The 22,478-nt window shown below is 42.0% G+C and overlaps 1 protein-coding gene across 1 annotated transcript in view; it reads left to right on the top strand.

Moving 5' to 3' along the window:
* Positions 1–22,478, top strand: part of SPEG (striated muscle enriched protein kinase) — a 174,049-nt gene that overhangs the window by 1,272 nt on the left and 150,299 nt on the right.

Raw genomic sequence — 22,478 nt, forward strand, 5'->3', positions numbered from 1 at the left:
GCAAACACATGGCCTCCCCTAATACATTTAGTATTAATGAAGGTTCCCAGTCACAAGTTATTCTCTCTGAAGCTAGCTTGAGCCCTTGGACCTCTTCTGTTTTGAAACTAATCCTGGCATGGAACAGATCTTTGCCATGAGTAATGGCATGATGGAGGCATAACAGTGATTTCTGTAGGCTGTAATGGAGATGGTTTATCATTTGGTCATAGGTAGAGAAAGTTCCTTTTGATAATACAAACCCAAGAATTCTCCACCCAACATGGCCATTGAAGGACTTTGGAAGCTGTAGACCAATGTAATTGTTCCCAGTTCTATAGTTGCCTCACACAAGTGTAGGCTTTTTTGCTTATACAGAACTTGGAATGAGGGAGAGGCTATGGTGGGGATGGTGTGGACTAGAAACTGAATATTTGTTACTATAGGTTCTTAATCTGATTCATGGCCCATTGTCAGAATCAATATAGTCACTCTCCCCCTTTTTCAATTGATAGGGTAACCATGTGTGAATTAAACACAAGGAATAGTCTGAGCATGTGTAAACTGACACCTCATTATCACTGAATCACCATAGCTTTACTTCACATGTATAGGATTAGGGCAAAAGAAAAAAGGGAACAAAAGAGGGGGTGGTTCATGCAGATTTGCACCCTAGGAGCGGGAATCTTCCCAGTTTTGTTATTAAGCACTCTTCATCACTCCTGTCAGAGTCCTTTGAAATCTGACAGGAGGATCAAGTGTGTGGTACAGATAGCACCAAATATGATGTTTTGCTGCAACAGAAACCTGTCAAATATCAGAGGCTCTGGGGCCAGGCATATCCTATTCCCAGTCATGTGAGCACAGCAATCCTTGACATCTGAAAGCTGAGTCCTTTCAGGAAATTAAACTGCCTCGCCTGGTCCCATGTAGATTGCTTCTCTCACCATCTTCTGAGTCATTCTTCCTTCTCTCTTGCATCTTAATATGATCTGTATTTGGGCAGTTGTGCTGAGTTCAGGACAGGAACTGTGATTAACTGCTCAACCAACTAAGGGACCCTGTGCCAGTTTCAGAATTGGTTTCATTACAAACATATAGATGTGGTGGTGATTAGGGAGATTACTACACACTGCTTTTAAATGATTGCAGGAAGGAAAGAGCAGCTTTGGTGATACTATCACACCACAATGCCTCTGACCTGTAGCAACTGTGTTCCCAAAGTGGTTAAGGCTTCCCTTTTCATTGATGGGGAAACCCCATAAATGATCTCCCAGCCGCACTAGTACCTGGGTGTGAAACGTCACTGCTAGGACAGTTGTAATACTGGCAGTCATGTGGTGTCAGTGCCTTTCTCCTTGTCCCGACTATCTATTCCCAAGGAGCCTGATTCGCTTTATAGATATATTTTTCTATTTATTTTTAAAACATCAGTTGCAGTAGCAGAGCTCAGGACTTGCATGAAAAGGTTAAAATAAAAATAAATTAAAATAAAATATCTGAAAGGCATGCTGGTTAGGGCATAGGGCAGGGAGGCAAGGTTGAGAGGGAATCTGGAAGAGAGCGCAATGGCAGCAGCAACCCCAGTTGCGCAATTGCAAAGATATATAATAATGGCTACTCTGAAGCTGATATATTTCCTTTTTAAAAAACTGACAGAATTGCTCTGCTGGTGTTGTAATGTCCTTGGTTTAATGTGTGGCCATGGGTCAGGACTGTCTTGATAGCAGTGTAGCTGAGACATCCCATTTTTCCTGCATTATTGCTCTGTAATCTCTGCTTCAATTTTGGCTTACTGGGTCTGACTCAGAAAAGGCTACTGTTTCTTCAAGCAAAAATCAGAAGGGAAGGTACTGCTGGGTGAAGTCACTTAGCTTCAGGGCAAAAGAAATAATCTGAAGGGAAATATCCTCTCCTCCAGACAGAAGAAGCTTTCAGATTTAGCTCTTAATTTTGGTGTATCACTGACAATTTTGCAGCCTCACTGTACACCAACTCCTTCTGAGGGGGAAAAGCTCCACATTTATATAGCAAATGCTATTTGGCATGGCATCAGAGCTGTGTTTCTCTGAACATGGCCCAATGTCCCAGATAAATTTCTTAGTGGCTGGTGTTTTCTCATCCTTTGAAAATGCACTAGCATCCATTTTGTCAAGGAGGTGACAGTCATATCCTGTGTGGATATAAATAGGTCTGGGCTGAATTCCCACCCCTCCTTGTCAGCATCACAGGAGATATCTCAAAGTTGGTTTTAACTGGAGTTTCATGGAGGTTTCCTGAATGGGATATTTGTATATCTACCCACTGATCCATAGGAAGTATTACCAAGCCACTTACTGTACGATCTAGCCCATCCTCAGAGGGTCTCAGAGTCTTACAGCAAATGAGTGTATGTTCAAATCTTCAAGCCTTGCCTAATTAGGAACTGTAAAAATTGGCAATACTGTTTCTCCCTAGCCTTTCTCTAAGATCTAATCTGCATTGCAGAACTAATGCAGTTTGACATTGTTTTAACTGTCATGGCTCAGTGCTGTGGAATTTTGGGATTTGCAGTTTGTTGTGGTGCTAGAGCTCTCTGACAGAGAAGGCTACATATTTCACAGAACTACAGATCCCAGAGTTCCATAGCAAGCAGCCATGACAAACTGCATTATTTCTGCACTGCAAATTAGACCTAAGACTCCAAGGTGAACACCCCCAGGCAGTTGCCAAGGTTCAAAGGCCCTAGCAGGGCTCACTGGCACTGATAAAAGCTGCCTCTTCTGCCCTCCTGCTTACCCATGGGCTTTTCAGGCTGTGGAAGCCTCAGGAGGGTCTATGAGATAAACAGCCATGTTGATGTTGCCATAATACTCTGGAGCACCTGATTTACTCAGTGGCCCTCGGGGAGTTGGACAGTCAATAATGCAGGCAGCTTCTCAGACCCACCACTACCAGACGAGTAAAAAAGTAGAATACAAATTATTATTATTATTATTATTATAACAACCCAGTAATGATTACCTTGTTAGAAGTGGGCCCTTAAACCTGGAGTCAGCCTTGGAAATCCAGCTGGCAGCTGTTTTGTAATTTGGTCTGAAGTTTCTGTTTCCATCAGCTCTTGATAAATATAGACCCCATTCACACTTTTTGTGTTAAAGGAATGAGATTGGTAAAGGAGTATGTCTCCCTCAGACATCATACATTTAATATAAAGGGATGCCAGCAATCCACATGAAGGTAACAGTCTTATCTCCTACTGTTTAAAGGGGATAAATCTTATATAATCTGCCTTTGGAGAAAATAATTATCCCATACCTTATATTATATGGATGTAGATCTGTTTCCACCTACATACAGGAGGACCAGGTGAAGCAGCCCACAGAATTGCTGCTTGTCCTGCCTCCTGAGAACATGTTCAGGATTATTTAATGTTAAAAAAAAACCCCATAGCCTGCAAGGTGATGAGAAACCATAAAAGAACTGACTGCTACAAACTGAAGAGAAGCTGCATAAACATTATGTGAAAATAAGCTAAGCATATACAAATACTGTAGTATACTGGGGGACATAAAAATATATTATGCACTTTTCAACCATTATTTCTTTTTAATCAATTGTGAATCCTAAAATGGCAAATAGTGAATAAATGGACGCCTTTGTGTGTGTGCGTGTGATTGCTTATGAAGCACAGGCGGTAAGACTTCAGCGTCTGTTAACTTCCATGTCATTGTGGTGTGAACCCATTTTTGATTTTAGCCTAAGCATGATCTACTACTGTCATCTTACCTTACCATTGTCCAGGCTAACTAGGGCTGATGGGAGCTGGGGTTCAATAGCATCTGTGGATTAGCATGTTCTTTAGTCTTGTCATAAACATACATAAATACCTATTCGTAGGATGCAGTGTAGAATTAAGGTTGTTGACAGAAGCAGGAATCAGTACGTAGAGAGATCTTGTAGCACCTTTGAGACTAAGGGGCTCGACAGACCATCACAAAAAGGTAGGCTGGAGCTGCCCAGTTTTGCTTCCAAGGGATGCTGCAGCAGCCAAACCATGCGGCGTCCCTCCGCACCAAAAAGAACCTGGAAAAATTGGCCTGATACAGACGGGAAAAAGCTGATTTTAGGACTCATTAGGACTGGGCGTCCATACACGCCCAGCCCTAATAGGGCTGCCCATGCACCATCTTGCCATGGCCCCGCCCACATGGGGTGTGCGACGATGATGCACATACATTTGTGTGCCCAAACGGCACTTGCAGGAAGTGGTAGCATCAGGGCACGCAAGTGCCATTATGCCGCTCCTAAAAAGAAGTCGCTGTAGGCAGCTTCTTTTTAGGGAGTGTGTCAAAGCTGTGCTGTGTGGTTGACACAACGCTGACAAGGGGCAAAAATGGGCAACATGGAGCCACCCATCTGTATCCCCCCCACTGGGTTCTTTTAAGTGCACGTGGCTGACATAATGAGTGCGCCATTGGCACACTGTCGCGCATTGGTGATACGAGAGCGGCGCCACAATTTGTGGACACTGCACCACGCTTGTGTCATCATGGTGGGATGCCATAATGGCAGTGTTCATATGGACTAGGGTTTGGGAGCGTGTGATCGCTGCATGTTCCCGAACCCTAGAATCGGCATCAGGATGGTGCTTCCTGCCGATTTGTACCAGACTAACTGAAAGAAAGAAATTGGCAGCATGAGCTTTCGTAGACTTCAGTCTACTTCTTCAGATGCATTTGGCAGAGTGTAAGCCAGGCCCAGTCATATATATGTCACTGGTATGTGAGGATGTCAATTCAAATTACAAATCTTTTGCATATGGAAATGAAGTTTCAGGTCCAGTTTTAATGATGTATGGTCGTTAGTGCACAAAATATAGGAAACTGGTCTTTGTGCATGGAGATGAACTGGTAAATTTAGTTTTGCAATGGGACTAGCCTGTGGTGAGGGGAGTAGATAAATGTAGGGCACCCCCATGAGGTCAGATAGTGTTTAAGTGTGTGTATGTGTCAGGAAACTATTGTCTTTGTTCAATCCATTGTTGAGGGACTGTAGTCTGTGGATCTGCCTTTGTAGTTCTTTTGTTCAATGACCACTGTTCTGAGGTCTGAGATGGAATGCCCAGGGAGATTGAAATGTTCTCCCACAGGTTTTTGTGTATTCCCATTCCTAATGTCTGATGTATGTCCATTTATCCTCTGGCACAATTGTTCAGTTTTGTAGTACCATGCCTCTGAGCATGGCCTCATCTTAGTTTGTGTGACTTTCATTTTATGTTTTTTTAAATTGTCTCATTTGCAAATTTGTGAGGTATGTAAAATAGAAGCTGACTGATTCATTGTGGCCAGGTTGTTTGCCATCTGTTTTGCTCTTGCGGACAAAAAAGCTACTTCAGAATCACAACTGGTTCACTTTATGCATCAAGGCAGCACTTCTTACCAAAGCGCATGCCACACAAAGACCAGCTGGTCTTTGAGGGAACCACAGCATTGTTTGCCATAGAACACAGGAGATTTTGCTGTGAGACAGACTGTACAACTGTGCTTACTACGCCTCGTCAGTAAAAGAAAAACAAGAACATTGTTCTGAAGGAATTGATCAATACAGTCATTGGTAACTGGGGGCAATGGTCGATTGACAGAATGATCCTATAGTCTGGCCCAGTCCAGTCATTCTACTGTAATACCAACACTGGGTGATTGATAGGACTGACAAAAAAGCTGGACAATTCCTAAAAATGCCTTTTGAAAGCAGTTTTTAAATGTAGCTAGAAGATATACTTCGTTGCATCAATAAAATAATAATGTTCCCTCCCCATCATTGTCTTATTTTGAAACTATACGACTTGGGTCCAGGCTATTTGAAGGACCATATATCCCTTTATGAGCCCATTAGTGCTCTTCTGCATCCCACCATCTTCTCAAGCTTGTTTGGGGGGAACAAGAGAAAATGCCTTCTTGGTGGCTGCTCTCAGGCTTTGGAACTCCATAGGGAGGCTAGGATGGTTCTGTCCTCCTTCCATCAGCAAGTCAAACATTCAGATACTGTCAGGCTTATAGAAATTGACTGGAGTGGGATTTTAATTATGATCCGTGTTCTTTTTAAGGTTTATAGATGGTCTTTTAATTAATTTTGAATTACTTTTTTCTTCTTCACATGTTGTATAAGGTTTGCATATGTTTAAGGTTTGTATATGGTCTTTTAATGAATTTTGAATGTTTTTTAGCTTCATACATTGTGGAATTGTCATTTAAATAATTTTTATATTATACAGTACTTTTATGAAAATTTTCATATAGTTTTTAATATACACCGTTTTTAAATATGAGTCCCATTATTGGAAGAAAAGCAGTATATAATAGAATAAAATAATAATAATAGCCAGAATTCTGTTGTATTTTTGTAAATGGACTTAGCTATGCAGGAATTAGAATTGGGCAGTTTTGTAATGCCCATATCCAATAGCGGGCTGCTGTTATGTTATTATAGAGAAGAGCTAATAAAGTGTCCAATCTGCATTGTGCACTGATGTTCACTGGTCCCAATGCTCACCAGGCACTCTTGCCAGCGTCCTGTTATGCATCTTTGCAATGCACTATTATGGTTTCTTAGCACCTCTGCTATTAATCTTAGTATATATAGCAATAGCAATAGCCGTAGCATTTACATTTCTATACCGTTTAATATTGAACTCAGCACTCTATAGCCAGTTTACAATCTGTAAGCCAATTACCCCTAACAAGCTGGGTACTCATTTTACTGACCTACAAAAGGATGGAAGGCTGAGTCAGCCTTTGAGCCCTGAGATAGAACTCACAACATTGTGGCTGCAGCACTGGCATTTAACCATTGCGCCAAGAAGGCGCCCTAAAGTTACATTAGGTAAAATGTGATACAGGATTCCAGTGAAGAGCAATAACAACAACAATGATGATAACTATAATAATAATACAGTGCATCCCCTGTATCCTGGATTTACCATGAAAATACAAAACTGCAGATAATAGCAAGCCCTACTGAAATTAATGACTTCTGGTGGAGGATGACCTTGGAGTTGCACCTCTCCAGGCATTTTTAAGTCTCTATAGTCAACACATGTCAAAAGCATATCACAGAATTGCACTGGAGGACCTAGAAAATGCCTAGAGAGAAACTATTTTTTCAGATACATGTAAATGAAACCACAGGTACCAGTCATGCAGATATGGAGGTTGTACTGTAATAATGATATAACTTTGTTCTGTCCCTAGATAATCAATAAAAGTAACTAATTATAGTAACTGAAAAAGTATTAGTAATTGCTTTCCATGTCATTTATTATTTCTAAGCTCTGCTCTGGATATTTTTGTGTTGGTGCAGACATCTGCATAGGGAAAGCTCCATGTGATTAACTCCCCCCCCCCTTTTAAAAACTTTTATTTATAACACCCTTTTCACCAAACGTGGAACATCAGACATATATACTCAAGAGCAAAACAATGCAACACTATAATATACTAAAGATATGGCAATCCATTTTGGCAACTTTAGGCACACTCAGCAGCTTAACTGGGTGAATCAAAGAGGAAGGTTTTTCCAAAAACAGGTAAGATCATTCTTCATATGGAGGTACAAAGGAAGACAGTTCCACAAAATGTGGAACAAGATCCTGAAAGGCTCACTGCCTTGACAGAGCCATATGCATTGGTGAAACCGCCAATAATCTTTTGCCTGTAGATCTTAAGTTCTTAGATGAAACGTACCAAGCTAGCTGAGCTGCCAGGTACTGAGGGACCTTAAGTACCAAAACCAAAAGCTTGTAGTGAGCCCTGGCCCAAACTGGTAGCCGGTGGAGGGATCTATGAGGAAAACAGACATGTGAGTATTTAGGGAGATTTAAAACCACCTGAATGTCACTGTTCCAGATTAAAACCAGAGGAATAAGAGAGCAGGAAGGCTAGTCTGCCAGTAGTCTATTACAATAGTCCAGGTATGAAATAGCCAAGGCCTGGACAAGCAGATGAACAGTCTCAATGGTCAAAAACCTATGACTCCTACAGATGTTCAAAAGATGGAAATTATAGGCCTTTGCATTTACTCTGATAAAAGGGGCACACACACACAGAGAGAGATGATCATCCAGCAGTACTCCAAGGATCCTGGCAACCAAGACAGGGTCAGTGCTTAACCCTGTAAACACAGTGGAGGGCATGAAGTGGGACTACTGGGTGGTCAGGTTGAAACATCAGGGTCTCTGTTTTATCCAGGTTCAACTTAAAATGGTGGGTGTTCATTCAAAGAGAAACACTCCACAGGCAGTCTGTCACAGACTTCCACATGATAGCATCAATTGAATCAAAGCTCTGGAAGATCCAAGTGTCATCTGTGTAGATGTGATATTGGAAACCCCACTTCTGAAATAAGAAACCCAAGGGAAGCATATATAATGAGAAAAAGAATGGGGATACAACACTGGTCCACGAGGCACACCTACAGTTACAAGGAAGGTTGTTGGTATAGCTCCCTAAAATGAAACAGTGTAAGAACTGTCCAACAAAAAAGATTTAAACTAGGAAGAGTATTCCCTGTTTTCCCAGTTATGCCAACCAGAGTAGTACAATCTGATGATCGAAAGTATCAAAGGCTGCAGAGAGATCCAATAGGATCAACACCAATGTTTGATGATGAGCCTTTGCCTTATTCAACTAAGAGCTCTGATTGCCGTGGAAGCCTCCATGTTAGCAGCTTTTTTATAGTCTGACTTTCCCTATGCCAGCATCAGCAGGAAAACAGGGCATTCTGTGGCATGGCCAGCTCCAGAAAGTATATTGGAGGCAAGACCAGCAATGTTGCCCACTTCTGTCTCCACACATCAGATTTGCACATGGGGAGTACCTATAGTTGCCAAGTCAGGACCACAGGGCCAAAATCTGAAACCTAAGGACAACCTCTTGCAATGTCAAAGGAGGCTGGCCCTGCTGCTATTACAGGGGACAGCCTCTGGTAGTGCTATTAAGCATGGTGCATTAAGAATTGACAGTATTTGCCTTTCAGATAAAAAACACCATGTCTAACAAATAGAATCATAGACTCATAAAGTTGGAAAGGGTCCCATGAGTCATCATGTCTAAACTGCTGCTTGCAGCATCTCCAGCCAGAGCATCCCCATCAAGTAACTATCTAGCCTCTTTTAAAAGATGTCTAGAGAATGACACTTCACCACCTCTCTAGGCAATTGGTTCAGTGACCAAACCACTCTTGGCCAACTGATTCCCTCTAATGTTCGATTAAAATCTACCCTCTTGCAACTTAAAACCATTAGAACTGGTTTTATCCTCTGCCAAAGCAGAGAACAAGCCTGTACCCTCCTCTCTGTGACAGCCCTAGACATATTTAAAGAGTGCAGTTATATTAATTCTGTTTTCTTTCTCTTCACCAAGCTGAACATGTGCAGCTCCTTCAACCTTTTCTCATGTTTTTTCCTTCATATTCATATCATCCTTGTTGCCCTTCTCTGAACCCATTCCAACTTGTTTATATCCTCCTTAAAACGAGGTATCCAGAACTGATCACAGTACTCCAGATATGGATAAGGCCTGACTAGTGCAGGCATTTCCCTTGACTTGGAAAATATGGTTCTATTAATATGGGTGAAAATAGTATTTGCCTTCTTTGTTGCAGCATTAGTATTGTGTCGTGTTTAATTTATAATCAACAATAATCCCAAAGTCCTTTTTACATGTAGTACTGCCAAGCAAAGTATCCCTCAACTTTTACTTATCTATATGGGTTTTGTGGTCTAAATGCAGAATTTTGTATTTGTTTCCATTGGTCCTTATCACATGGAGGTTTTTGCAACTCTGATCCGACGTGACTGCGGGTCCAACGATGCAAATTCACGCGATAACATGATGTATTACCACATGCGATTCCTTTCTATGGGAGCTCCTTTCATGGCACTTCTGCAGTGAATCCAAAGTGACTCCTCATTTTGGTGAATTTGGTAAAAAGTGAATTCACAGAATTCACATTCAAGCTCACGTTGATTTCACTCCAAATTGGTCTGGTATGGAATGCAACTTTGCTCTTGGTACACCCCCCTCCAAGGTCCCACATTTTCCATGATGCTGTGCTGCAATTTTGCCCCATTTACTTTGGGTACCCCCCCCCCCGCTTCCAATGCTGTCGAGGGGAAATACGGTTGTTTCTGATGCCGCTAGGGAAAGGGCAGAGAGCTACTGGGGAATTAATGTATTCACATTTTAACATGGACAGGAGACATGCTGGTGAGGAAGGGGAAAGCGTCTGTTTCCAATGCCGCTGGGGAAGGCTGCTTGTATGGCTGCAAAAACAGACCATATCTCCCAGAAAAAGAGTGCTAGTTTGAGTGCCAAAAGGGACTCTAAAGCCCATAGAACCTGGAGCTGTCATTCATGTGAGGCTAGCATTCACGTGAAAGTGGAATTAGGAAGTGGCCCCTCCTTCACCCTGAAAGTGCAAAGGTTCATGATGCGTTCAGACCCCCACTGAGCATGTGCAAGGGTCCCAATTCGAATAGTTGAATCCGCATGGTATGCACTGGTGTGGTAATACAATTTGCACTCACTCCACTTTGTGTGAATCCACATCACGTGACTTGCCTTGGATTCGATTCCCCCTCGATTCGGAAGGGCAATGGAAGGGCAACCAGGTGTGATAAAACATGCACATAAGACTGTGAATTCGCATAGCTGAACCAGGAGTCACCCCGGATCTAAGCTGCAAAAATCTCCGTGTGATAAACACCATTGACACACAAACACACACAATTTTCAAGTTGATGTTCTCACCCTGAGATTCCTCTTCTCACTCTGAGGACCAATGGTGGTGGTCTAGACCTTGAAATATGGGAATCCTAAAAACATAGGACTGGGGCTAATGAGAACACCATAAAAATGGATGCAGAAACAAAAGTGAAAGTAGCAACAGTAATGAGACACTTGAGGGCCTTGTGGGAGAGCAAAAATGAGATTGGAAGGTGCATGTGGTCCATGGACTGTATTTTCTTCACCTCTGCCTCCTATCACTTGTGATGTAGTAAGGCCAACAATGCCCCTGCATTGGCTAGATCATGAATTTAATCTGTAATGATGGTCATTAAGGTCATGACTACATCAACCTCCCATCCATTTCCCCTCCCACACATACCGCAACAAAAATGATGCCAAGTGCTTTAAGTTTATAGACTTGCAATGCTGATGATGAGCTCTCCTCCATCACCCCACCTGCCTGTTCTAACACAGCTTTTGGCAGAAAGCAATAAAGACTGGATGTGCACTGCTAGGAGGAAGTGTGGGGAGGGATCCAGGATACTGTGTGTATTCTGTTCATGTCTGGCAAAGCAAAGTGAACAAAATGGAAGCCTTTTCTCTTGATTTGGGGGTGTGGAGAGAAGAGTACTCCTGCCTCTCCACCACCCCATTGTTCCAGGTTTCTGCTTTCTTGGCTGACATTTCTTTTTCTGCTGATCCAATCACCTTTGTTTTGAGTCCAAAAGCCATTAAGCAAGATTACAGAGGGCCACTGGGACTCTCAGGCCTGTCTTTTGAACATTTCCCCATCAAGCACAATACTGTGCTCATTAACTGCTTCACACATGACTTGCTTCATTTAAGATAGCACTCCTGTGAAGGAACTGTTCTGTGTACAATTACAAACCCATCCTTCCAGATTATTGCATTGGTGGCTAGGGCTGAAGGGGGTTGTAGTTCTAAATATCTGGAAGGGAACCAGGTTGAGTGAGGCTGGTGTATAATAAAACATATGATGTGAAGGCAAATGTACAGCTTTCTATTTTGCTCATGTAGAGCCTGTACAGACAGGCCTAAGGACTGGAGCGCAGCTTTGGCACAGCTTCTGGCTTTTTAAAATGTGTGTGTTGTTTAAACAACATGCCTCCAAAGTGACCCGAAGCAGCTTTATTTTGGCCTGTCTGTATGGGCCCATAGAGATTATACCCCAAGGACCCATTGCCATTGTGGTGTATATCACACTCTCACACTGTCCTGATTTGGCAGGGACAGTCCTGATTAATCCTCTTTCATCCTACTTTTTTCCAGCTGCTTTTAAAATGTCTTGGGCGGGATACAGACCGCCCCTTTGAGGCAGCCTGCACCCGCCCCTTTTCCCGCCGGATCGGGGCCTGGGCATCTGCAGTGGCAGCTCCAGAGGCCCCAATCCGCCGCTTCTCCAGGTCTCGGGGAAGCGGCAAAACGGGGTGTCCTTGGGGCTGGAAAGAGGTGTCCTTGGGGCTTGGGGCTTCATGCCCCAAGGACACCCTGACAGCTGGGGGGAAAGAGAAAAAAGGGGCTGCTTGGCCCCTTTCTCTTCCGTACCGCTGGCACAGCCGTGTAAAGGCTGCGCCAGCGATACACATGGCAAAAAGAAGCTCCGTTTTGAAGCTCCTTCCGGCACCGCTGAAAGGGCACCACAAGCGCCTTGCAGCGGCGCAAGCATATCACATCCACACCATGCTCTTTGGCTGCTGCGTGGACGTGACGGCATAACGGTGGCACCCATGTATACAGGGCGCTGCCATTATCATGCCGCAGGTATGTGCTAGGGTTGCAGGGCTTCTGTAAAGGATGCCCCGAGGCAACCCTAGCACATATCCAGGCCGTCGCAAAGTGCCGGTCTGGAAAGCGCCTTGGTTTCCCTTTCTTTCTCCCACTTTTCCCCTTTAGCTGCTGCAAACTGAGTCCAAAGTGCAAAAGTAGATTGCATTTAATTAATTCAGCAGGGAAGGAAGGAGAGTAGGGATGAAATCTTGCTCTTCCCTGTAGGCTCAGGAAAAAGCAAACTCCTGCAGCCTCTTCTGGCTTGTCTGTTCTTTCTCATTAATAACTTTTGCCAGTTTTGTCACATTTTGATATTGCCTGCCATACATATTCCAGTTTTCATCTGTGAAATATTGGAAGGTGTGGTACACATGCTGTCGAAAAACATTTCTGCATTGGCTGCACATGCACACACAATTTCACTGCAATGTATAGTGGTATCTTTCTGGTAAATTAATTATGTTTGAAGCAGCTTAAGGACAAGTTTCTCTGGTACATTCCAACACATGCTGATTTCAGATCTGGTGTCCCTCCCTGGTCTGCATAGCTTTTGCACATTTTACTGGAATGCAAAGAGTTCTCCCAGTGCTCAAATTACAATGGGATCTATCTATCTATCTATCTATCTATCTATCTATCTATCTATCTATCTATCTAATCAATCTCCCCCTTGTAATTTACCACACTAGCTCTCATATCCTCTATAGTCCTATGAAAAGGGCTAAGGGGACAATGATATATATAATTGGCCCCTTAGCCCTTTTCATAGGACTATAGAGGATATGAGAGCTAGTGTGGTATAGTGATTTGATAGTGCTGATCTACAGAATACTCTGACCTTGGACAAGCCAACCTCTCTCAGCCTAAGAGGAAGGCAATGGTAAACATCCTCTAAACAAATCTTGCCAAGTAAACTCCATGATAGGGCTGCCATAAGTCAGAAATGACCTGAAGGCACACAACAACATGAAGAGTATTTTGTTGTTGTTAATCGCCTTCGAGTTGATCTTGACTTATGGCAACCCTGTGGATAAGACATCTCCAAGTCTTGCTGTCTGCTTAGGTCCTGTAAATTGATCTTTTTAATACAGTCCAACACTCTTTTAGTGTTTTTGTTTCTTCATTATCTAAGTTGAATTTGTGGTCATTATTTTTGTTTTCTTTATGTTCAGCAGTAGCCCTGCCTTTGTGCTTTCTTCCTTGATCTTCCTTAGCAGTTGTTCTAGGTCTGTGAATAGTATGATGTCGTCTGCATATCTTAGATTGTTAGAGGCACTCCCATGTCTTTAAGGGTGTTCCATAACCTTCACAATCTATGCAGTCAAAGACTTTGCTATATTCTAAAAAAAACATGTTGATTGATGGAGGGTATGATTTTGCCAATTTTTTTTGGGTATCTGTAGATAAGGTTTAATTAAGATCCGGGCTACCCTTGTGCCAAGTTCAGTCAAGAAAGAGCTAGGCAAAGCCAGACTTGGTTCTGAAAGGTGTTTTATTATGCAACCAGATGGACTCCATAGGAAACAGATCAATTATGTGCCCCCAGCCCCACAGGCTTGTCGGCATCTATAAAGCATGTTGTGGATCATGTGGGGATGAGAAGAATAGGTAGCAGAGGTGCAACAAAGTAAACAACTGACCACTGATTAAAAAGAGATAGCACATCTTCCTCTTCTTTTAGTGGAAGGCCCATATTTTATTATCAGTCCTACATATTTCAGAATGCAGTTTGCACACCAAAGTGACTACACAGAGGGGAGAAATCTATAGTCAGAAAACAAGAAGCGGGCTTTCCAGAGACAACAACAGTATTCTAGGGCAGTAGTTCTTAATGCTTGGCTCACCAGACATGTGAGCTCCCAGAATTTTTTACCACTGAGAGACTGGACCTTTGGGAGGTGATGTCCTAAATATCTGAAGTTCCACCAACTGAGAACTACTGTGGACAAAAGCTTATAGTTCGGGATACTCATTAGGGAAGGGTGGTTTTTTAAAAAAATTCTGTTTGTTGTTTTTTTAAACTGAAATAATGGCAACTGTCTAGTTTTCCAGTATAATGATGAAAATTAGAACTGAGTGCTCTTAACAGCAGAAGACTCAGACAAAATGCACACTTGAACAACTATGAGGGAAAGGGAAAATGAGATTATAACAGAGATAGGGAGCCAAAAAGCGCAAGGAAGATTTTTCCATTTGTTTATATGAAAGGATATCATTTTCTTCTAATTTCATATTTATGATCTTAAGGCCTGTCAGCTTTTTGAAAATGTTTCCCTTAAACTATGTTGGGGTGTTTCCTTTGAACTATGGGTGGTGGTCAGATACATTTTTCACATTTTCAAAGTCCTACTAATAAAATTCCACTATCCTCAGGAAGGGAACTTGCTTGTACTGATAAAGCAGGGTGTTCCTGGGGTTATAGGAAAATAAACTCTTATCCAAAAGGTACAAACTAACTTGCTGCATCAGGGACTTTTAGTCTAGCAAGGTAACTCCATTTCTAACAGAGGCCAGCTGGATATCCCTGTAATCCATCATACAAGGGGTGAAGGATAGGGCTAGCTCTATTGGACATCTGAATGTGCAAGATCTGACCTTTAGTTCCTAGGTATCCAAATTTACCTGTGTGTCCCACAACAGGAATGTATTCCAACCATCTCCCCCAATCTACAGTGACAACAGAACTCTTAACTTTGTGTGGTTCTAACCATGGAATATAGTAGTAACAAAAGGAAAGAACAACAAATATTCCTAATAATAAATATAATATTTTATGTAGAGCAAAAACCTTTAAGTATTTGTGAGAACTCTCAGCCTTTCAAATAATCTGATTGTTGTTGCTTTATAATAATAAACTCACATTTTATATATGAAATTACAAGTATCTTCTGTATCCATATGAATTACAGAACATCAAAGAATCAGGCTTAAAAAAATCATAACCCAAATCATAGCAATTCAATGGAACTGAGATTCAGGTTCTCCTTTGAAGTACATTCTGGTTCTTTTTGTTTTGTGCTTTTAAGTTGTTTCTAATTTATGGCAATCCTGAGACAAACATACTATAGGAGTTTCTTGGCAAGATTTGTTTAGAGGTAGTTTGACTTTACCTTCCTAATCTGGGACATGCCCAAGGTCACCCAGTGGATTTCCATGGCTAAATGTGGGATTCAGAGCGTGGTCTACTGGAGTTCTAGTCCAGCACTCAAAGTATTACATCATGCTGGCTCTGACAGTGCGATGACATTAGCTTTTGAAGCCACTGTGCTTGCAGCATCAGAGTCTTAAAATTCCTGAATAGAGGTTGGGTGCCTTCTCCCCAGGATGGCAGCCCAGATCCTGTGCAAAGGTAGGTGTGCTTAAATTTAAGCTTCCCAAAGAATTAGCCACCTGTCATTTTATCCCAGCAACCTGGTTGCAGTTGTTAAACAGAACCAAACTTAAGCTTAGTTGATTTGGTGTCTCATTTCAGAGAAGTAGAAATAACTGTCATAACTGTTGTGTTTTGAGGCTTAAAGCTCTGGGAAAGAACCATTCAAATTTACACCAAATCTAAAAGATGCACACTTTATTATTCTATGGCTGTTTCCTGGTCAAAGACCACGTGCCAACTGTCCTCAGTTTCCCAGACACCCAAAACGAAAACTGGAGGTAGATTACCTATAGTTAGTCCATGACATTCTCCAAAATGTGGCCTGGATCAAAGAAGAGCTCTATCACAAACATTACACACCTAAAGATTCATATCGTCTAACTGTGCCAGTTTGGCAGGGATGGCCTCAGTTAATCCTCAACTGTTCCACTCTCTTAGCTGCTTTAAAAACGTTACTGTTTTTCTCTGACATTCCTCCTTTGTCCTTGGAATTACCTCATTTCCTGCAAACTGAGTCCAAAGTGTAAAAGTGGTCTAGCATTCTGTTAGTTACAATAGTGTAGGTCCAACTTAAGCTGTCATTACCTACTTTTTGGTCAATATGCAGGCTGGAATTCTTTACTGACCAAATCGCATAAAACCATTAAGTGATGCAGCCCCCACTCTATGTTGGGGGGGATCAGTGGAGTTACATCCATTTCCTGTAGCTGAGTGTGCTCAAGGGCATCATCTGTAGGGGCTTCCTGAGGATCTGTGGAGGTGCCTGCAGATTCCTGTTGAAGCACATCCACCTACAGGAAAATATCTAGATGCCCTCTCTCTGCGAATCCTTTTGCTCTCCAACAATGAGATATGGTCAGGAAATGTAGCTATGGAGACATATGTATGTGTTACATAATGTCTCTTGATGCAACATTCCTGCCATAGTTTGTACTCAGTTAATTTAGCAGGAGGGAGAGTTGAGGAAAGATGGAGTCTTGCCTTTCCCAGTAGGCTCATTTGTTTTGTTTACCCAGTTTTCCTAAACTCTAAATTGCAAGGTTTCTCTGCTTAAAATAGCAATTTTGTATATCTTTCTTCATTAGTAATTTTTGCCCTCTGGTGGCCTGGCCACAACTTTTTGACTGCATTCTGATGCTGTTCAGCTACACAAGTCTTAGATATCATGTGTGAAATGCTATACAGTATGAAGATTTAGCACTAGGAGATGGGAGGCATATGATTATAGTACAGTGGTACCCCGGGATACGAATGCGCCGCCTTACGAAATTTCCGGGTTACGAAAAAAATCCATTCAAAAAAACTGTTCCGGCTTACGAACGTTTTTTCGGGTTACGAAAAATTTTTTGGTGCTTTTCGGCGCTATTTCACACGAAATCGCGGCTTTTCCCCATTAGCGCCTATGGGTTTTCGGCTTGCGAAGGCTTTTCGGGTTACGAAAGCGGCGGCGGAACGAATTAATTTAGTAACCCGAGGTACCACTGTACTCAGGAATAAGCTAAAGATTAAAAAGCAGCTTCAGCAGATTCCCCTGCCTTGGAAAAGCTTATAAAAGAATGGGAGCAACCAGGATCAGCAGTAAGGCTTTAAATTAGCAATTTCTATCATAGTCATAGAACAATTAATGCCTTAAAAATAGTGTAATTTGCAGAGTCTGTTCTATTTCCTTCTTCTGGTCTATCATGAGGCAGGGAGAGAGAGTTTTGAATTAATCTTACTTTCCTGGGGTTTATCAAAGATACCGTGTCATGAAATCAGGCAGATTGTTGGTCCAGGTTAGTTTAGGCTATGAGGCAGACTAGAGAGACATACTTTGTGGAGAGCATAAATCTCCAAGACAGGAGGCAAATCAAGGCTGAGACATTGGCACTAAGTCAGCTTCACTGCACAGAGAAAGGCAGTATGAAGTAGGGAATGAGGTGGTAAAATGGACCATGCTGTTTCAAACAGCAGGTGAGTAATTACATTTTTTATAGAATGTACCATATTTTTAAAAAAATATTCACAGCAAATAAACATTAGAACATCAGGAGATGAAATGGGCTAGAACCCAGTGCTGGCTGCATAGCTGAGAGATCAATGGTCCTTCAGTAGCTACAGTATCTTCTTAGGACCTTATCACACTAGAGGAATCCCTCAAAGAAATGGGATTTAAAGTAGATTTAAGGTAGAAAAAACCTGCAAATGCTGGAGGTTTATCACACGACATTTCTGCAAACCTGAAATAATGTGAAAATAAAATGAATGTAAAGGGGAGAAAAATGACACCTTTTTAGTTTTGGAACTTCCCGAAAGTAAAAAAGGTGTCGTTTTTCTCCCCTTTATGTTTGCAAGGGGTCACTGGGGGCGAGATCCGGATGAAGGAGCAGGCAAGGGATGATGGGACAGGTGGTAGGGGGTCACTAGGGGTGAGATCGGGGTGATCTTCCACACCAGACCAATTGGAAGTGAAATCGAAGTGAGCTTGGAAACAATTTTTGTGAATTTGCTTGTTAGCGAATTCACAAAAATGAGGAGTCACTCCGAAGTGACTGTGGATCTGCCTCGGAACCCCCCCCCCATAGAAAGCAATCATGTCTGATAATACATCACGTTATAACGTGAATACACATGGCTGGACCCGCAGTGACTCCGGATATGAGCTGCAAAACCCCTCGTGTGATAAGGCCCCTTAACTCAGTTGCTGCAATGTGAATGCAAAGTGCAAAAGTAGTTTGCAGTCAGTTAACTCAGCAGGAGGGAGAGGAAAGGAGGGGGTAGAGTCTTGCCCTTCCCAGTAGGTGAAGGCAGAAGCAAACTGCTGCAGCCTCATTTAGCTTTGGAACAGAACATCCTGCACTTGTGTGACAGGATGTAAGGAAAGGGAATTAACACATTGTAAAAAGCAGGGGAGGTCTGCCAGTGAAGAGGAGCTCAGCTGTCCTGCCAATTAAGCAAGGCTTTCTTTGAAAAGAACCCCTTTGAATTATGGCACCCATTGAAATGTGCACCAAGTGCTCTCTCAATCTCTCTCTCTCACAGATATATTTATTTACCCCCTTCTAATTTTCCTAAAATAGGTCCAATATTGCAAAAAAACATTCCTGGTTAGAATGTTTTCCTCCAGTTCCCCCCCCCCCCATTCTTTTTCGTTTGAGCTTATGTTCTTATTCATGGTTTTGCATCCAAAACCTTTTAAAAAAATATTCCAGGGTTCCCTGGCTCCCCCCCTCCCTGTTTTTTCTCCCAAGGATCATATCTCACATCTAGATTCATGCAATATTTCAGAAATTGCCTTTCACCAATTTCCATGGAGACCTTTTAAATTATTATTCAGGCTTTATTTAGCATTGTGCGATTTGCAGTTTAAGGAGGGGCATTTAGAATTCTCTTAGGCATCACTGAACTACAAAAACCAGAATGCAACAGGAGGCAGCCAGAGTAGTAAAAGTGGAATAGCAGCACTATAGGAGTGTAGTGCAGCAATATACTTAGCTAGCTCTGGGATAACAGAAATACACTACTGTAGAAAGGGATCTTGTAGCACCAACTGAAAGAAAAAAGCTGGCAGCATGAACTTTTGTAATCCTGAGGCTACTTCCTCAGTAAAGTTACAGTTGAAAAAAACATGATGGTTTTTTAGAATGTCTCTGGTCTCACTCTTGCACACATATCCCAAGGAAAGGTACATTTCCATTTATCATGGAAAAGTACATTTCACTTTTGGGAAATACTGGTTTAATTTAAACTGACCTGGAGAGTGAGAATAAAAAGTCCTTGTAAATACTGGGGCTTCTCTGGGAATATTTCAGATTGATGAAGACCTCAAAACAGGCAAACAAACAAACAAACAAAAATCAGGACAGGAACAAAACCAAGGACTTCCTATTTTTTTCAATCTATCTGGATGGGCCTTGAAATTTGCATAAACTTTATATTTTTAAGTCTTAGGTTTACTGTTTTTCTTCTCTCCACTTCTTCCTTTTGATTTACCAATCTTCTGTGTGTGCCAGTGCAGATTGTTAGACTGTAACAGGGGGAAAAAGTGTAACAAGCAGAGGTCAAAGACTGAGGGAGATTTCATTGTTTACTTACTTTGAGAATTTTTTCTTCTTCAGAACAATATCCTATTTATATTAACAATAGAATCATACACCTATTTACTCAGAAGTAAATCCTAATGAGTTCAATGGGATTCATTCCTAGGAAAATGTGTACAAGACTGAGAAGTGAGATATTCCAAAAGGCCAGTAGTTTTCCCCTCAACTATTTCTTTTTTAACTAATTATATCCCATTTACTGGAGCAAAAACATTGGATTATAATCCCCCCATCTGATTTTTATTCTAAGAAGCATCCTGTAGGTTAAGCAGGGAAGGTGTAGGATGCTGGGTTGTGGTCTGATCCTTAATGTGCATTGGACAGAAGAGGCAAGTATGAATACAAAGTTCATACAGTAGATTAGGAAGAAGAGAGCTATAATTTTGAGAAGACTTGCTTTTGTTTATATTTAATTGCATTTTCCCTTTTTTCCTAGGCTTTCCTAAACTCAATATATAAATTCCAAGGTTTCTCCACCTAAAATAACAGTTTTGCATATTATTCCTCAATGCTAATGTTTGCTCTCTTTTTGTCTGGCCACAATTTGACCACACTCTAATGCTGCTTGGCCACACATTTCCTAGTTTTCATCTGTGAAATGTTGGAGGTCTTTTAATGGTAGCCATTTTTTTTAGCCTCACAGTGCATTGAGAAGACAGGATTTCAATTTCATGAAAAGAAAGAGGATGGTTGCAATTGTTAGAGGGCAAAGTAAAGTCTTCAGCAGGCATTGCTGTTGGATTGGAAACCAGTAGCACCAAGGACCCAGTCAAGGATGGTGATTATTGATGCCATCCATCTTAGTACCAGAGTCCCACCCTTTTAGGGCCTGCAGGCGCATCCAGATTTTTGAGAAAACGATGTGGGTGCCATTACAAAATAGTTGCCATAAATTGTTCTGATTCACAAATAAAAGAACAGCCAACTCAAGAGACAAGTAATGTTCTCAAGAAAAAGTACAAAGCAGAAACAGTATTAATTTTCTCCTTTAATACTCAGTCTAAGATATGTGTATGATTTTCATTGTGATTACAGACTACTGGGATTGTGGGTAGAGGGTCAACTCTTTCTGATCCTGCTTGCATGCTGATGAAAATGTCCCACTTCCCACATTATGAAAATCCTTTCTGCACTGAATATTTTTTACAATAATCATAATCAGAAAACAGGTGTAGCTGCTCGACAAGCAATTTAAGTCATGCATATATTGTCCCTGAGTTAGAGTTGCCAGGTTTCAGGCAGTGGAATCACTAGGGTGGAGGGGATTCAGACCACACCAGGTAACACCCCAGAAGAGGGGTGACATCTGATCAGGACCTCCTCTCGTTGCACCCCTCCTGGCTTTGTTGAGGTGAAGGAGAGGGCTGAGTGTGCCCTTTTGACCACTGCCACCCACCCCCTCCCCTGGTAGCTCCTCACTACACCAGGTGACACCAGGGGTGGGGATGCCACGCATCTCAGGGCATTTATTGAAGTGAAGTCTCCACTACACCAAGGTCTCCATGCAGGGAGACAAATTTCAGGATAAGCAGCAGTGGAAGAGGAGGATGTATGGTATTTGTGTGTAAGCTGGCTTTAAAGCCTGACCCCCCTCCCCCCACTGATTCACAGCTTCAACATACACTTCAACATTTCAAAGATTAAAATAGTCTAGAAACATTAGAATGTGGTCAAAGTAGTTAAATTGAAGTTGAAGGCTTCCATGGCCAGCATCCATAGTTTTTTGTGGTGTTTTTGGGCTATGTGGCCATGTTCTAGAAGAGTTTCATACTGACGTTTCGCCACCAGTGGCTAAAGTGGCTAAGGAAGAACATACAAGCTATGAGATGCTGCAGCAGTTTGTTTTTGCCTGAACCTCCTGGGAAGTGCATGATTCTCCCCATCCTCTCCTCTGTCTGCTGCTGAGTTAATTAAGTGCAAACTGTTTTTGTACTTTGAATTCAGTTTTCAACAACTGAAGCAGGTTGAGGACAAAGGGGGAAAATGGGAAGAAGAGAGAAAAATGAGCATTTTAAGAATAACAGAAAAAGTGAAATGACAATCAGGACTGTTCATGCCAAATCGAGACAGTTGGAGGATATGAAACTGGCATAATGGCTTGTAAGATGTCTTGTAGCACAAAGCCAGGGAGAAGTGCATGGTCAGAGGGAAAGTCCTTGTGTGCTAGCTCATATGGAGGGTCTGACAAAACTCCTCCATATGACATGTGCAGTAGGGAGGTCTGTGTGGTGGGAATCTCAGCAGTCACTGCAGTTGCTATATTTTGCCACCAGCCAGCCATGAAAAAATCCCCATCTTACTCACTAGGTTTTATTGAACTTCTGGACTCACTTACCTGCATTCCCCTTGGCCTGTTTGTGTTGTCAAGCAGCCCACAAGCACTTCTAGCTTGTTCTCAACTCTTGCTTGCCTCACATTTGTGACATCACAAAGGTCTGCTGTCCAAATTTGGTCCTAAAATACCATGGAAGGGTGTGTGTGCTGCTGCTG

The sequence above is a fragment of the Sceloporus undulatus genome, chromosome 1 (genome assembly GCF_019175285.1).
Source record: "Sceloporus undulatus isolate JIND9_A2432 ecotype Alabama chromosome 1, SceUnd_v1.1, whole genome shotgun sequence".
Taxonomy (NCBI): domain Eukaryota; kingdom Metazoa; phylum Chordata; class Lepidosauria; order Squamata; family Phrynosomatidae; genus Sceloporus; species Sceloporus undulatus.